This window comes from Mobula birostris, chromosome 6 (assembly GCF_030028105.1).
Source record: "Mobula birostris isolate sMobBir1 chromosome 6, sMobBir1.hap1, whole genome shotgun sequence".
Classification (NCBI taxonomy): Eukaryota; Metazoa; Chordata; class Chondrichthyes; order Myliobatiformes; family Myliobatidae; genus Mobula; species Mobula birostris.
This window is the reverse complement of record NC_092375.1, coordinates 85,682,636-85,700,636: the sequence shown is the minus strand read 5'-3', so window position 1 is coordinate 85,700,636 and position 18,001 is coordinate 85,682,636. Positions and strand designations below refer to the sequence as shown.

General features: G+C 42.5%; 1 long non-coding RNA gene across 3 annotated transcripts in view; it reads right to left on the bottom strand.

Annotated features, from left to right (window-relative positions):
* LOC140199164 (uncharacterized) overlaps window positions 1–18,001 on the bottom strand; it is a 45,055-nt gene that overhangs the window by 17,300 nt on the left and 9,754 nt on the right. For 2 of the 3 annotated variants that reach the window (XR_011886364.1, XR_011886363.1), the window contains 3 exons: window positions 6,505–6,655; window positions 379–537; window positions 58–214 (listed from right to left, as the gene is read on the bottom strand). This is a non-coding gene — a long non-coding RNA (uncharacterized lncRNA). Of the gene's footprint in view, window positions 1–57; window positions 215–378; window positions 538–6,504; window positions 6,656–13,107; window positions 13,124–18,001 lie in introns of those variants that run through there. The other variant, XR_011886365.1, reaches the window with a different exon arrangement.

Below are 18,001 nucleotides of genomic sequence, written 5' to 3'. Positions count from 1 at the left end.
TTCTTTCAGAAAATCAAATCCAGATCATTCGAATGAAAATAAACTTCTACATCTCACCTTATTAAATCCTCTACGTCATCAAACATTTCGTTCCTGCACTGGTTCTTAATCTTGGGTGGCTTGCCATTTTGTTTCTTGGTTCGTTGGATGCAATAGTTGATCATCCATGAAAGGTCGATTCACAATATTTACGCAAAAAAAAAAACTGATATGTCTACAACAGGATTACAATCCATAAATTTTTATACACATTCTATTTTCTATTTCAAAATAACTCAAAATCAAATTGTCATTTCCAAACATTTCTCAGTTCAACATTACTGAACATAATTTAACACACAAATTTATACACGCGGAACTGTAAAAGTTTTAACTCACCAAATCTTTAGTGTGATTTAACAGAACTAATTGCCAACTACATAGTAGAAATCTTGGACACTCATCTCTGCCGATATTGTATAGTTACAGCTGCTGCCTGTTAAAGCCGTAGATTCATAGATCTTTCATCGCCGTTGTTTCTCCTCCAGGGGTTTCACCCTGAGGGTTTCAAGTAAGTAGGATAGAGATATTTACTACTGATTCCACTTTTAACAGTCTATAACTTTAGTTTATCATAGTTTGTTGCATTTTTCTCAATTTCCCATGCCTACATCAACTATGCCTCGTTCTCGCATAGTTTTCCCCCAAATTTTCTTTTTTTAAAAAAATCAGTAAACTTCATTTTCATCCCTCTACAGATGGAGTTTTCTGACATTATATCTTTGGGTTTAATTTATGCGAGTCCCTTTGCATGCAGCTACAGGTTTCATTGTAATGGGTTTGGAGTGTTGTTCATTTGTGAAATCTGGAAGAGACCCTACAATAGCTGATCTCAGAGCTTGGAAAGGGGACTGAACTATTGTCACTAAAGGGTTTCCCAGCTCAGGATATGTTAGAGTTCTAACTTTTTCCTGTGTCTAGAAGACCTGAGTTCAGGCCCTTCTTTGTGAGAATTTTCATTTGTCATGTCTTTTCTAGTCAACACTTCAAGTATCTCTTTCTTGTCGAATCTCAGACTCATTTGGGATTGACAAAGTTTCCAGACTTCTTTCATCAGATAGGATACACTGATTATGCATTTCCTCATTTGTTGTTCCTTCCACTGCGTTTTCTTCAGGACTGACAGATAAGTTACTTTCTACAGTGGATTCCTCTACATCAGGTAAGTAACTTGCACTTCTTTGGGATTCCAGTACTGGGTCTGCAACTGGAGTGGTTATAAATGGCTGGTTTGGGCTTGGGCTGGAGCCCACAAGTTTCTCGGCTCTTAGAAGGGCCATCTATAATGTCAAGTCTTGGTCTGAGGTAATAAACCTCATCCTCGTCCTCTTCTGAGTCCATTGGATTTTCTTCCTCTTCAATCAACTGTTCATTCTTCGTACTCCTGCGAGTTGTGTACTCGCGAACAGGGACAGGAAAAAGTTGTTCATTGTTTTCAGAAGGAAGAAATCCACAAGGGAGCAGTAGATCCCTATGTGATGTTCGTATGGTCCCAAACTGGTTCTCAGGACGTACCTTGTGGACAGGCAGATCACCAGCCTGGCTCACCACTACATAGACTATTTCTTCCCATTTATCGGCAAGTTTATTTTTACCTCATAGGCGTACATTCCTCACTCTCGGTCCTTACACTAGGCATACACTCGGTCTCCTTCTTTCAACTTTGAAGGTGTCACATTTGTCATATCTGGTCTTGTTTTGGTCTGCCATTTTCTGTGAGTTCCCTGTTGCTATCTTGAAGCTTTTCTCAAGATGAGATTTCAAATATTGTACATACTGAGAGTGTGATGTGATAGTCTGAAAGCTAAGTCAACTGGGAGTCTGGGTTGCCGTTGGAACATCAACTCATACGGACTAAAGTCAGTCGTCTCGTTCCTAGACAGATAGATAGATAGATAAATATACTTTATTGATCCCAAGGGAAATTGAGTTTCGTTACAGCCGCACCAACCAAGAACAGAGCATAAATATAGCAATACAAAAGCCACAAACAATCAAACAACAAAATGCAAACTATGCCAGATGGAAATAAGTCCAGGACCAGTCTATTGGCTCAGGGTGTCTGACCCTCCACGGGAGGAGCTGCAAATTCGATGGCCACAGGCAGGAACGACCTCCTGTGCCGCCCAGTGTTGTATCTCAGTGGAATACGGCCAAAGTCCGACAGTAAAAAGTTCAATATCCGGTCTACAAACATGTTCCTCGATCGTAATATGACCCGGATTGCACCATCCGTTGTTAACCAGAACAGTAAGCACCCGACTCCTTTACGCTTACCGCTCTCAGTGCACTTCCGGTCAGCCCGAACGGTCTGGAAGCGGTCCATGGAGAAGTTTTGATCAGGTATGTCCTCGTGCAGCCCCGTTCCAGTGAAACACATAACATTGCACTCCCGAAATGTTCTGACGCCTGGCTAGCACCGTGAACTCGTCCACTTTGTTACCCACCGAACTCTTCTTCTCCATAAGTCTCTGTTGTCTTGACCCGGTCCTCTTTCCTCGACTTTGTGATCCCCCTATGCATTCTCTGTGTGTTTTCCTCCAGATTTCAGCAGGGGTGTCCACTGCTCTGCTCGCTAAACCGGCCGGCATTAGCGCAAGCAGCTGGTCCCTGGAATGAACAATGCAACCATGCTTCTGTCCTGCGTGTTGGGATGTAACTATTTCCAGCGCTAAAAACCCAAGTAAAACTCTCTCTACCAGCATGTTAGAGAGGGTGCACCTTCAATGTGTTACCGTGAAAAAAAAAATACAAAAAATAACATAAGTTAAAAAGTAAAAAGAAAAATCCGATCGGAACGGCTGTAACAGGCTGCATGCCCGACTGGCGCATGCGCACTAAATACAATTATAAGCATGGACCAGGAATTTCACAAATTCTCACCAGCAACTTTCATCTTTCATCTCTAGGGTTCCTCTGGGTTGATATGGTGTAGTTCTGACTTCTTGAATTCCAGCTATCTCACAGAGTTCTTTAATCAAGTGGGATTCGAAATCAGGCTCTCTGTCACCATGTAGGCGCTCAGGATAACCATAATGCAAGATGAAATGCTCCCATGGGCACATCGCAACTGTCTTGGCTTTTTGGTTAGGTGTAGGAATAGCCAAAGCATATTTAGTGAAATGATCAGTTATTACTAACACAGCTTTTGTGTTACTTTGATGGGGTTCTAATGTAAGAAAGTCCTTGCAGACCAGCTGCAAGGTCGAATAGTCACAATATTCACTAACAGAGCAGCTTTCTCAGGCAAGGTCTTTCTTCTTATGCATCAACCGCGTGTTTTAATCTTGTGTTCTACATCAAGAGCCATCTTGGGCCAATAGAATTAGCTTCTGACTAAATCCAGGGTACGATCAATACCCAGATGGCCAAAATCATCGTGAAGACTCCTAAGTACCTCAGATTGAAACTTTTCAGGTAAAACAAGCTGGTATGTTGTTTTATCTCTGGTTAATCTTTTTCTGTAGAGAATTCCATCTTTTAGCTCTGGGCGATCTCATTCTCTGAGAAGGCAGGGTAGCCTGGGGATTGCATTTCTCACTGAAGGGGATGGTTTTTCTCCAGTTTCCATCTGTTTGATGACTTCCCTAGTACAAGGATCTGCTAACTGGGAGTCTGTAATCTCAGCATCAGAGAGATGAGAAACGACTGGTAATCCCCGACACTGATCTTCTTGTGCATAACTGTCAGGACTAGCACTTGAATGCGTCATTAAGGATCGAACATATGCAGCAGGTTCTGTTTGCTGGAAAAGATGACTCCCAAATGCAGCTTGCACAACATCAGTGCACACTTCAACCACATCGCCCGAGTTCACCAGATGACTTTCAGTAAACTTCAAGATGTGTTCACACTCTTTCTGGGACTTTATTTCACCAGTTAAGATCTTGGAGCTTTTGAGACAAGCTTTGCTAACATCAGTCCCCATTTGTCCCGCAACAGGAACTGCTTCCGGTTTAAGATGAGGCTTGGGAGTACCATGACATGACTCCCACTCATTCTGTCTCTTCTCAAGCTGTCTTCTCTTTTCTGCTACTAATACCATACTGGGTTCATAGCAGCAAGAGCTGGCTATGTGCGCATCTTTACGTTTAAAGCAATACCAAGGTTTCGGTTTTACACTTGGCTGCTCGTGAGTGTTTGTGGATTATTGTTTATTCTTTGTGTCAGCCTGTCCTTTTAATGGCTTATCACTTGCTGTCTTAGAGCTCACTTTTACCTTCTGCTGTTTCGTAGCTTGTAGAGTAGCTAGTTGACTTTGAAACTCAGCAATCTGTTTAGTCAGTTGAGAAGTAACTGAAATTAGCTGTGCTACGTCATCTTCTTTACAGGCACCTGTGGTTTGCGACTGCATAACGGCATGTGGTTTGGCTGTTCCTACATGCTGCTTCATGTGTGCGGTTCTGGAAACATGCTCGTCTTCCTCGGAGTGTAGAAATGAATAGCTCAGTAAACAATGGTGGGTTTTGTTTTTTCTGTTCCATTTGCAGCTTTAACATTGGGGAGTGGTCCCAACATCCCCTACAAAACTGCTTTAAGAGGTGCTTGTTAGCATCAGTTTCAGCAATTCCGCCTCACCTTACAGTCAGTGTCAACGCTACTTGTACTCTCTGTAGGTAGACAGAGGGTTCTATATCGTGTTCATGAAAAAAAGTAAAGGCGTCCGTTAGTCTTGCGAGACCATGGATCTGCGCCTGGAAAGTCTTCACTCTCCAGGGCGCAGGCCTGGGCAAGGTTGTATGGAAGACTGGTAGTTGCCCATGCTGCAAGCCTCCCCCCTCCACGACACCAATGTTGTCCAAGGGAAGGGCAAGGGCCAATACAGATTGGCTCCAGTGTTGTCGCAGAGCGTTGTGTGGTTAAGTGCCTTGCTCAAGGACACAACACTCTGCCTCGGCTGGGGCTTGAATTCACGACCTTCAGGTCAGTAGTCGAATGCCTTAACCACTTGGCCATGTGCCCACGTGTTCATGAATTTGGCAAATAATTCATCACCATCTTCCATGATAGCAAAAGCTGAATCTACGAATTCTATGTAAATAGCAGGTGAAGCTCCAGGGCTTATCAACTTGACGATGTCAGAAGCTGGCGGAAGAATTCTTTCACATAATTTCTGTGTTCAGTGGAGGTTAGACACACTTGGGTCTTGCAAGAGCAGTTCAATACAGGGATTGAGTTATTCTGCATAGTAACCAGAGCTGTTTCTAGCTGGTTAGTTTCAGAGTAGAATCCTCTGAATTGAAGCGTTGTTGTCTTGTTACATACATCTTCAGCAGTTTGAACAGTGACTGGTTCCCTACTCTCGATGATAAGGGTTTCACTGATTTCGGTTAACATCTCTCTCAGGATTATATCACAGTTTTTCCCACTGCGCTTCACTAAAGTTTTCAACTCACCAAGGTAACAGTGAGTGGTGTCTTTTCCAACTTTCTGAGTGTAAACACTGGCTAAAGTAACTATATGATAGGAAACTTTTTGGTCACTGCTTTCCTGTTGAGTGTAGAGTGGCAAAGGCTAGAGATCTTGCATTGCAGAGCCAAAATTGTTCTCTATTATGAAGGACTTGGGAGATTCTGCACCAGGGTCAGTTAGAGGAATAACTCTGGCAACTGAACAATATTCTTTCAGAAAGTCCAGTATTTCCTCATCTAGTTCTGTTCCTGTTATGCCATTGACTAAAACAGCATTTGGGATTTTGACACCCTTTTCCTCTATGACTTCCATTCTCGTTCACTGTAGGTCTTAACCGAACAAGTGAGTTTGAACATTAAGATTCTTCTAGTGTTTTGTATACTAATCGGTGTGTTATGGTTATCTAATATACTGCCTTCTGGCTGGCTCGCCAAATGTTATGTAACAGCTGTGTAGTGCTGGTCTTATCTTGTGTGAGTGATTGCTACACACTTTATGAGAAAAATCAAATTACATAGTACTACACTAGGTGCTGGTAGGTCATCAGAAGCTCTAGTTATTGGAAGGAGGCAGTGAATAGAAAACACACAGGCCTGGAGGTAAGTTTTGTTTATAAAACAAAACAATATTTACAAAATATTTACAAGAGTAAGAACAATTCCAAATTCGAACATTCTGCTTAGGTTCCAAATCTCAAATATCAAATGAAAACCAAATTCTTTGGTAGTTAGAATCATTTGAATATCCTTTGTTACTCCAATTTCTCTAACAAATTAGATCCAGTGTTATGTCCAATTTAAAGGTTTGCAGACTAACCTTTCATTTTTATTTATCCCTTGTTGGTCAGAACCTAATTGAATTCCTATTCTGAAGTGTTATGGTTAACTTCAGTTTCATACATGTACACAACATAACTCCTTTCATGACAATTCTTCAACATCACAACTTTTAAACAAAGTAAATTTTGTTCAGTAGCTTATCAAAGTCAATAATCATTTCTTTCAGAAAATCAAATCCAGATCCTTTGAATGAAAATAAATTTATACAACCAACCATATTAAATCCTCTACATCATTAAACATTTCATTCCTGCGCTGGTTCTTCAATCTTGGGTGGCACGCCATCTTGTTCCTTGTTTCGTTGGATGAAATAGTTGATCATCCATGAAAAGTCGATTCACAAACTTATACAAAAAAAACCTGACCTGTGTACAACAGGATTACAATCCGTAAGTTTTTATACATGTTCTATTTTCTACTTCAAAATAACTCAATATTACATTGTCATTTCCAAACATTTCTCAGTTACAACACTACTGAATATAATTTAACACACAAATTTATACACTCAGAACAGTAAAAGTTTTAACTCACCAAATGCCTTGGTGTGATTTAACAGAACTAACCCCCAGTTACACGACAGAGATCTTGTGTGCTCTTCTCTGTCGCTATTATCTTGTTATAGCTGTAGCTTCAATAGGTCTTTTATCACTATCATCTCTCCTCCAGGGGATTCACCCTGAGGTTTTCAAGTAAGTCTTGCAATAAAGTGACGTTCATTTTACTTGCTGCGGAAGATTTCAGTGATCATTTTAGTAGCAGTGCATATTCCACCTTATGTCAATGTCAAACAGACTCTAGTTTTCCCAGACCAAAAGCTGCAGGTAAACTGTGGCATTTAAGTCTGGTGACCCAGGTCATTACAAGAAAACTAGGTATGACTTGCGGAGGGCTATTTCAAGAGTGAAGAAACAATTCAGAGTGAGGTTGGAGGTGACATTGGAAGCCTGTTAACTCTGGCGGGTTTGCAGGATTTTGCAGGTTTGCAGGGTTTTCTACAAAGTGAAACCCAACAGCATGAATGGCAGCGATGCTTCACTACCAGATGAGCTCAACGCCATCTATGCCCACTTTGAAAGGGAGAATCTAACTACAGCCGTGGAGATCCCTGAGCACCAGGTGACATTGTGATCTCTGTCTCGGGGTATATGTCAGGCTGTCTTTCAGGAGGATGAACCCTCAAAAGGCAGCAGGCCCCAACGGAGTACCTGGTAAGGCTCCGAAAACTTGTGCCAACCTACTGGCGGGAATATTCAAGGACATTTTCAACCTCTCACTGCTACGGTCGGAAGTTCCCACCTGCTTCAAAAGGGCAACAATTATACCAGTGCCCAGAAGAGCAGGGTGAGCTGCCTTAATGACTATCATCCAGTAGCATTCACATCTTTCCCTCTGCCTTCCAATTCCTAAATGGACACTGAACCCATGAACGCTTCTTCACTTTTTTAATTTCATATTATTTGTTTTTGCACTGCCTTTAATTTAACTATTTAATATACACTTATACTTACTGTAATGATTTACTGATTTACTTATTTATTTTCTATATGATCATGTACTGCCTTGTACTGCTGCCACTAAGTTACAAATTTCACAACATATTCGGGTGATATTAAACCTGATTCTGGTTCTGATATATGAATTCCATGCCCAAAAAGCAGAGGCAGGTTATCCTTCAGCCAGTACCTTAACTCTTCGCTCTCCAAATTAATTCTACCACCTACAAGCTGGAAGCCAGAAGTGTGTTGGAGACCCACTGCATTTCTCTACAGGTAAAGACAGAAACCAAAATGTTGACTAATGTTTTGAGTTGCATTTATTTCAATGCAAAGTGTATTGTCGGTAAAGCAGATGAACTTAGAGCATGGACAAACACGGGGATTAAGATGTTGTAGTCATTAGTAAGACTCGGATGTGGGAGGGGCAGGACTGGCAACTCAATGTTCCAGAGTTCAGTTGTTTTTAATGATAGAGGGGGAGTCGTAAAAGTGGGGGGGGCTGGTATTACTCATAAGGGAAAGAGTCACTGCAGTGCTCAAAGAGGACTTTCTGGAGGGCTCGTATACTGAGGCAATATGAGTGGAACTGAGCAACAAGCAAGGGATGACCACGTTAATGGTGTATATTATACGCCTCCCAACTAGTCAGTGGGATCTAGGGTAGCCAATTTGTAGAGTGATAGCACACAGTTGCAAGAAAAATACAATTGTGAGAGTAGGTGATTTTGACTATATTTATTTATTTAATGAAATATCAGCTGTACTCTTTTCTATAGATGCTGCCTGGCCTGCTGAGTTCCTCCAGCACTTTGTGTGTTGCTCGGGTTTCCAGCATCTGCAGATGTTCCCTTGTTCATAGTGATCCCAAGCTGATTGGGCGCAATACCACATTTCCTTTTAGGGAATGAGACAGGATAGGTGACGTAAGTGTGTGTGTACAGGGGAATACTTTGGGTCAGTTAGTTTCAACATAATTATGCAGAAGGATAGGACTGACCCTTGGGGTGAGATTCTAAATTGGAGGAAGACCGATAAGGATGGCGCTATGGTCGCATAGCGATTAGCGCGATGCTATTACAGCTCGTTGCGTCAGAGTTCAATTCCAGCATCCTCTGTACCTCCTCCCTGTGGAATGTGTGAGTTTCCTCTGGGACCTCCAGTTTCCTCCCAAAGTCCAAAGACGCAGAAGAGTTCTGACATGTGTGAATTGGCATCGGTTGTTTTCTGGCAAAGATATACTTGGTAAGTGGGAGGCCTTTAAAAGTGAAATATTGAGAGTACAGAACTTATATGCTCCTGCTAGGCTAAGAGGGTTAGGAACTTTGGCTTTCGACAGATATTGTGGCCCTTGTTAAGAAGAAGGCGCATATTAGGTATAGGCAGTTAGGAAGGGAGGGAGGCAAAAGACAAGAAATTATCCGCCAGTTAGCCTGACTTAAGTGGTTGGCAGGATGTTAAAGTTCATTATTAAGGATCAGGATTCGGGATACTTGCAGACATATGATAAAATAGGCCAAAGTCAGCTTCCTTAAGGGAAACTCTTGCTTGACAAATCTGTTGGAATTCTTTGAGGAAATAACAAGCAGGATAGACAAAGGAGAATCAGCGGATGTTGTGTACTTGGATTTTCAGAAGGCCTTTGACAAACCACAACACATGAGACTGAGGAACAAGATAAGAACCTATAGTATTACAGAAAAGGTAGTAGCACGGACAGAGGATTGGCTGATTGGCAGAAGATAAAGAGTTTTCTGGTTGGCCGCCGGTCACCAGTGGTGCTTGCAGAGGTTGGTGTTGGGACTGTTACTTTTCACATTATATGTTAATGATCTGGATGACCAAATTGTGGCCAGGTGCACGGACGACGAGGGGATATTTAAAGTGGAGGTTCATAGGTTCTTGATTAGTAAGAGTATCAAAGATTACAGGAAGAAGGCAGGAGAATAGCATTGAGAGGGAAAATTAATCACCAATGATCAAAAGGTGGAGCAGACTCGATAGGCGAAAGAAGTGGGTGCAGAGGTGATAAAAGGCAGGGTGTCTGCAGGACTTGGACAGATTAGAAGAATGGCCAAAGAAGTGACCGATGGAACACAGTATAGGGAAGTGTATGGTCATGCAGTTTGATAGAAGGAATATAGACATTATCTATTTTATAAATGGAGAGGAAATTCAGAAATCTGAGGTGCAAAGGGATATGAGATTATTAGTGCAGGGTTCCCTAAAGATTAACTTGCATGTTGAGTCGGTAGTAAGGAAGGCAAATGCAATATTAGCATTCATTTCAAGAGGACTAGAACATAAAAGCAAGGCTATACTGTAATGCCAAAGCTTTATAAGGCATTGGCCAGACCACATTTAGAGTACTGTGAGCAGTTTTCGGCCCCACATTTAAAAAACGATGTGCTGACATTGGAGAGGGTCCAGAGGAGATTCACAAGAATGGTCCTGAGAATGAAAGGGTCAATGTATAAGGAGAATTTGATGCTTTGGGCCTGTACTCATTGGAGTTTAGAAGAATGGGGGGGTGGGGGAATCTCACTGAAACATACTGAATATTGAAAGGCCTAGATAGAGTGAACATTGAGAGGATGTTCCTAATAGTGGGAGAGTCTAGGGCCAGCTTCAGAATTGATGAAAGTCCCTTTAGAACAGAGATAACGAGGAATTTCTTTAGCCAGAGGGGGATGAATCTGTGGAATTCATTGCCACCCTGAAAGCTGCTGAGGCCAAGTCACAGGGTATATTTAAAGTGGAGGTTCATAGGTTCTTGATTAGTAAGAGCATCAAAGATTACAGGAAGAAGGCAGGAGAATAGCATTGAGAGGGAAAATTAATCACCAATGATCAAAAGGTGGAGCAGACGCAATAGGTCAAATAGCATGATTCAGCTCCAATGTCTTATGGTCTTATACATGAGGGGCTTGCAGAATATAAGGAATGCATTAGAACAATTAGAGAGAGATTAGGAGGGCTGAAATAGAGCATGAGGTTGCTCTGGAAGACAGGGTAAATGAGAGTCCCAACAGCCTCTATAGATATATTAAGAGCAAGATGATAGCAAGGGACAGGATTGGTTCTCTTGAAGATCAGCATTTCATCTATGCATGGAACCTAAAGGGATGATGGAGAACCTTAACATTTTTTTGCATCTGTATTTACTCAGGAGACAGATACAGGGTCCAAAGAACTGAAGCAAAAGGCTAGTGAGTTAATAGACTGTTTCCAGATTAAAGAAGAGGAGGTGTTTGCTGTTGTATGGATCTATTTCTTTCAGAGCACCATATGGTGATCTGTTGTCTGCGCATGCACTGTTGTCTACACATGCACATTGTGTTCTCCTTCCCCCTCCCTCTCCCCTCTCCCTCTTCTCTCTCCCTCTCCCCTCCCTCTTCCTCTCCTTCTCTTGTTAGTACATCAGTTAAAGCCACCTCTCGTGTACATACTTTAATTTCATTAATATGTAGTTGTGCACAGGCACAACAAATTAGTGACAAGTATGAACCTGAATATCAGAGACTATCACCAACTGCACCGACAGGTATGGGACGAAACAGCGAGAGAGAATGCTGTCATAGACGTTAACAAACGCATGAATACAGCACGGTAACAGTGAAACACGCCGAATTTAAAGTGAAAATAACGTGAAGTGGCTTCAGTCAAAAAGTTGTCAAACTTGATAGCACTAATGAAGGCTGGGTGTCTTACATCAAAGGGGTGGAACTGTATTGTAATGTGAACAACACTGAGAAGCAAAAGAAAGTCCCAATACTTCATAATTTAACGGGTGCAAGGACGTAGTCTCTTATGCAACTTAGTAACCCCTGCAAAGCCAGCAAGCAAGATATCCAACAAAATTGTTACAATTTTACAAAATCACTTGAGCCCTAAACCACTGGTAATAGCTGAGAGATTTAGAATTTACAAAAGGAACCAGTCAACAGATGAAAGCCATTCTGAATACATTGCAGAACTGTGCAAACATCCCCAGTACTGTGACTTTAGAGATGAACTTTCTGATGTATTAAGGGACAGCTTGTGTGTGGAGTTAAAACACTCAAACGAGGCTACTATCAGAAACAGACCTAACCATAGAATGGGTATTGGCCATTGCAATATCGTTAGAGACTGCAGCAAAGGATGCAGAACTACAGAAAAAGTTAGAATGTGAAACACACAAAATATCCCTGAATGGTGCAAAAAGCCAAAAATGTTATTGATGTGGCAAATCCTCCCTTGATGCAAATGACTGTTGGTTCAAAGAAAAAGTCTACAGAAAGTGTCACAGACAAGGTTGCATAGAGAGAATGTGCAAGGCAGACAAAAAGCACAACCGAATGAAAAGTCTCAAACACAAAAGTAAGTAAATGCATAAAGTTACCAAAAGTAAAACAGAATCAGGCAACATAGAGTCTAACAAAGGTGAACTGTCATGCCTAGAACTACATAGTATAACTGAAGCAGATCACAAAATCATTTGGATCACAATAGATGTGTCTGGTGTAAAACTGAAAATGGAGTTAGTTACAGGGCCAGCTTTGTCCATAGTTCCAGAGGCTGACTGCAACAGACTGTTTTCTAAGATATCACCAGAGAAGTCCTCAGTGACTTACACAGAATTACAAAGACTTACACAGGTGAAAAGACCCTAACCCAAACCCAAAGGCAAACTGTAAGTAAATGTGATATATAGAGGCCAAACAGAACAGTTAGAGTTTTATGTATTGAAAAGTGGAGACCAGCACTTTGCTGAGGTGAATGGTTGAGAAAAATCCAGCTAGACAGGCACTCAATCAAAGCTCTCAGTGTGGCATGAACAGGCAACAGCAGCCCAACTGGTAGCACTAACCAGACTGGCACAGCTGCTTAACGCTAATCAGAAGGTGTTTGAAAAAGGGATTGGTAAACTCAAAGGCATGAAGGCCAGAATTGAATTGAATGAAGCATCAACACCAAGATTCCACAAAGCGCTTCCAGTGCCTTACACACTATGTCCTAAAGTGCATGCTGAAGAGGGGTCTGGAATTCTCACCTAAGTTGAATGGAGCGATTGGGCCACAGTCATTGTCCCGGTGATCAAGGAAGGGAAGGCCAGAGCTATTCGCATACGTGGGGATTTTAAGGTGAGCACCAACCCGGTGCTGCGTACTGTGCAGTATCCCCTGCCACAAATAGAAGACATTTTTGCATCTTTGGCAGGCAGGGAGAGGTTTTCAAAGATTGACTTGTCATAAGCCTTTTTGCAAATGGAGATTGAGGAATCAAGCAGGAAGTTCCTCACAATCAACACTCACAAGGGACTGTTCCAGTATAATCACCTTGTCTTTGGTGTCCCATCAGCTCCAGCAATTTGGCAAAGAGCAATGGACCAAGTGCTCCAAGATACCCCAGGAACACAATGTTACCTTGATGACATCATCGTGACTAGCAAGAATGATGAGGAGCACCTCCAGGACCTTGGTAAAGTGCTTATCAGGTTGAGTGAGTGTGGTCTGTATGCAAAGAGAGGGAATTGTGAATTTTTCAAGAATGAAATCTCCTACTGCTGACATGTCACTCACAAGCATAGCTTACATAAGTCATAAGAGAAGACTGAAGCAGTGCTACAGGCACCCAAACCAGAAAATGTGTCACAACTCAGGTCATACTTGGGCCTCGTAAACTACTACCGCTGGTTTCTCCCAAACATTGCTCCAATACTGCATCCATTGAAATCACTATTACAGACAGGAGCAAAGTGGGAATGGTCAGAAAGATGTTTCAAGGAAACAAAGAAACTAATAACATACAATGAACTGCTCACCCATTATGAACCATCCCTGCCCATCAGACTGGCGTGCAATGTGTCCCCTTATGGCACTGGACATTATAAAAGGTGGATCTGAATGCCCAATTTGTTTGCTTCAAGATCCCTAACAAGCACAGAACACAACTACGCACAGATCAACAAAGAGGCCCTTAGTCTAGTATGGAGAATAAAGAAGTTCCACCACAACCTCTAGGGACAAAAGTTTATGCTAGTGACAAATTCACCAGCCCTTTGTGTCCATTTTCAAACCCAGAAAGGGAATCCTAGTGATGACTGCTACCCAGTTACAATGTTGGACACTGTCCTAGGAGTCCACTCTTATGACATAGAGTTCAAGGGTACCAAACAACACAGCAACACGGATGGCTTGTCACGTCTTCCACTGTTGGCAACCGACGAAGAAAAGTCTTCATACTGTGACCAGCAGAAGTGTTCCACACCACATTGGTGGACCAGTTGCCAGTAACAAATTCCAAAATACAAATGGAAACAAGGGATTATCAAAACCCACTGAAGTCACAATGCAGAGATGCCAGCTCACGGTAACCCTATGTTTCCAGAGTTCTCAGTGAGACGAGACAAACTGTCTGTATAGCAAAGAATGCTGATGTGTGGATCTTGTGATCCCTCTAAACTGCACACCAGAGTGTTAGAGAATCTGCATGAAGGACAATTGGGTACTGTCAAGATGAAGGGTCTCACCTGGAACTACGTGTGGTAGCCAGGAAGAGATACATAGATTGAAGACCATGGCCAAAAGCTGTTCGGGATGCCAACAAGTTCATAATGCACCTGCACAGGTATCATTACACCCATGGGAATGGCTGTCGCACCATGGCAGAGAGCACATATTGACTTTGCTGGGCCGTTCATGGACTCAATGTTCCCGATTGCTCTGTATGCTCATTTGAAGTGGCTGGAGTCAACCACCTCAGTAAAGACTCTCTCCGCTCTGACAACTATCTTTGTGGGTGACAATAGACCACAATATACGTCAGAAGGATCCAGTCTGTTCATGAAGAAAAACGGCATCAGATGTTTCAAGTCAGCTCCTCACCACCCAGCAATGAATGTGTTAGCTGAAAGGTTTATACAAACCTTCAAGAAGCCCATCCAAGCGATGGACAAGGTGGACAACTTCCTTTTTGTGTATCGGAATTCTGTTCACGTGATGACAAATCAAACACCTGCAATGCTGTTCATGAACAGGAATCTGAGATCTTGTATAGACCTCCTGAAACCAGATCTACAGAGGGTAGTACAGAATAAACAGTTCAGCCAGTTGCCAAGTGAAGCAGGAAGGAGCTTCGAGATTCGACAGGACGTTCTAGCGCGTGATTACTGAGAAGACAAGTGAGCACCCAGTAGGATAGCTACAAGAACTGGACCACTGATATACACAGTGGATGTTGGAGATCAGACATGGAGACGTCATGTGGACCAGATACTGGATACTCAACCTAAAGAACACACCTGAGTCGACTGTGTTACGTACCCCATAACTGGGTTGCCAAACCAGCAGAAATGGAACACTCGTTGGAGTCTGGATTACTGGGAACTAATAAAGTTTTCTTAAAGAATCAAATAATACAGTACTCTAATTGTAAGGATATAAATGTAACAGGTTAGCAATGATAATGCACACCTATACACAGAACTAGGGTAATAGGAATCAACCAAGCTCTATCGCAGTCTAGGGGTAAAATGATCAGTCTTACAGTGACGCAGAGTTCATTTCAGCTTAGTGCAGTTTGCAGTAATTGCTGTTGTACCGTTGGAGAGAGAGAGAGAGGGCGGGGTGCAATTTGGTTCAGGCAGACCTTTGATGTCTTCGCAGTTGGTTTCGGGCAGACCCTTTTTGATGTCTTCCATCCCGCTGTGGTCACCGACTGTGACCCCTCCGTTCCGGATACAATCGTTCTTCCGCGGTGAACCCCGCACCCAGGCAAGGGTGGACACACACACCAGGTTCCCACCGATCATACTTTTACACCCTGTGAGCCTATGGTCGGTTCCCACGAACCAGACCTCCAAACTCTCACCACTTGTGGGGGCACACAGCTCTTTCCAGGGTCTCGTTGTCTCATGGTCTCGTGATCTCATGCCTTAGTGAACCTGCTCTTTTTATCCCCCTGCTGGGGTATCGCCTGTCCATCAAACTTCAAACAGTTCAGGTTCAAAGCAACCGGTCTGTCAATATTCTGATTGTGTTTCTTTTCCGTTAATCCCTCTCTCCTCTCTTATTAGCATTTTGAATGTTTCCCCATTGTCTCTCTTATCTCTCTCATTAGCATCAATTGTCCGATAGCTTGGTTTGGCGTCACAACTGCATCCAACAATAAGGGCACATTACAGTCACCAGGCTTACCTCTCAGTGATGATGTCACTGACACCAACATGACACCGGAAACTGAGGACGTTGTCTTAGACAAGACACCTACCAAACCTGATGCCACTCCATAGGTCCAGAAGCACTATCCTGAAAGAAACAGAGTGCCACCCAAAAGACTGAACCTTCAGAACTGTGAGGTTGTTATGGACTATTATTGTGAAAACATGTTTATGTGGAATGTGGGTTACAAAAGGGAAATTGGATGTTTTGTACATATAGTTTTATGGTGCATTAATCTAAAGGGAAGGAGGTATAATGTATGGATCTATTTCTTTTCGAGCAATGACCCCACCCCCAAACACTGTGTATTGATCTGTTGTCTGCACATGCACATTGTTCCCTCTCTCTACTACAATGTGAATACACCAGTTAAAGCCATCTCCCACATTCGTGCTTTTATATAATTGATATATAGTTGCGCACAAGCACAACAGCAGTAATGAGGCAAATTAGGGTGGATAGATTCCCCAGGGGCTGTCAAGGTGTTCCCTCGGACCATTCGAGAGGCTAGTGCAGAAACTACAGGAGCCCTGGAGGAGTTATTTAAAACATCCTTAACCGCAGGTGAGGTGCCGGAGGACTGGAGAATAGCAAATGTAGTTCCATTGTTCAAGAAAGGCTCTCAGAGTAAGGGAATAGGAAATTATGAGCCAGTAAACCTGACGTCAATCATGGGTAAGTTATTGGAAGGTATTCTAAGGGACAGAACATACAATTATTTGGATAGATAGGGCCTGATTAGGGATAGTCCACATGGATTTGTGCATGATAGGTTATGTTTAATCAATCTTATAGACTTTTTGAGGAGGTTACAGGGAAGGTTGATGAAGGAAAGGCAGTTGACTTCTTCATGGACTTTAGCAAGGCCTTTGATAAAGTTTCACATGGAAGACTAGCCCACTTGGCATTCAGAATGAAGTAATAAATTGGATTTGACAATAGCTGAGCAGAAGACAGAAAGCAGTAGTAGATGGTTGTCTCTCTGATTAGAGGCCTGTGACTATCACTGTGCCGCAGGGATCGATGCTGGATCTGTCGTTGTTTATCATCTACACTTTGTGGCCAATCTATTAGGTACCTCCTGTACCTAATAAAGTGGCCAGTGAATGTAAGTTCATGGTCTTCTCCTGCTGTAGCCCATTCATTTCAAATTACAATATGCTGTGCATTCAGAGATGTTCTCATGCACACCACTGTTGTAACACATGGTTATTTGAGTTACTCTTGGCTTCCTGTCAGCTTGAACCGGTCTGGCCATTCTCCTCTGACCCCTCTCATTAACAAGGCACTTTCACCCACAGAACTGCCACTCACTGGATTTTTTTTTTGTTTTTATGCATGATGCTCTGTAAACTCTAGAGATTGTTGTGCATGTAAGCCCCAAGAGATCAGTAGTTTCTGAGATACTCAAACCACTCCATCTGGTACCAACAATCATTCCATGTTCAAAGTCACTTAGATCACATTTCTTCCCCCATTCTGATGTTTGGTCTAAACAACAAATGAGCCTTGTCTGAGTGGATGTTTGCATTCAGATGCTGCCACATGATAGGCTGATTAGATATTTGTATTAGCGAGCAGGTGTGTCTAGTAAAATAGCCACTGAGTTTAGATGATAATGTAGTAAGGTTGATCAGCAAATCTACAGGTGACACTAAGACTGGGGATGTGGTGGACAGTGAGGAAGGTGATCAATGCTTGAAGTGTGATCTGGACCAGCTGGAGAAATGGCAGATGGAATTTAATGCAGATAAGTGTGCATTGCTCTTTGGAAGGAGTTACACGGTGAACGGTAGGGCACTGAGCTGGGCAATAGAAAAATGGATCTGGGAATACAGATCTATAATTCCTCAGAAGTGGTATCACAGGCAGGTAGGGTCATAAAGAGAGCTTTTGGCACATTGGCCTTCATGAATCAGAGCACTGAGTGCAGGACTGTTATGTTGAAATTGTATAAGTTGATGAGGCTGAATTTGGAGTATCATGTGCAGTCTAGTCACCTGTCTACAGG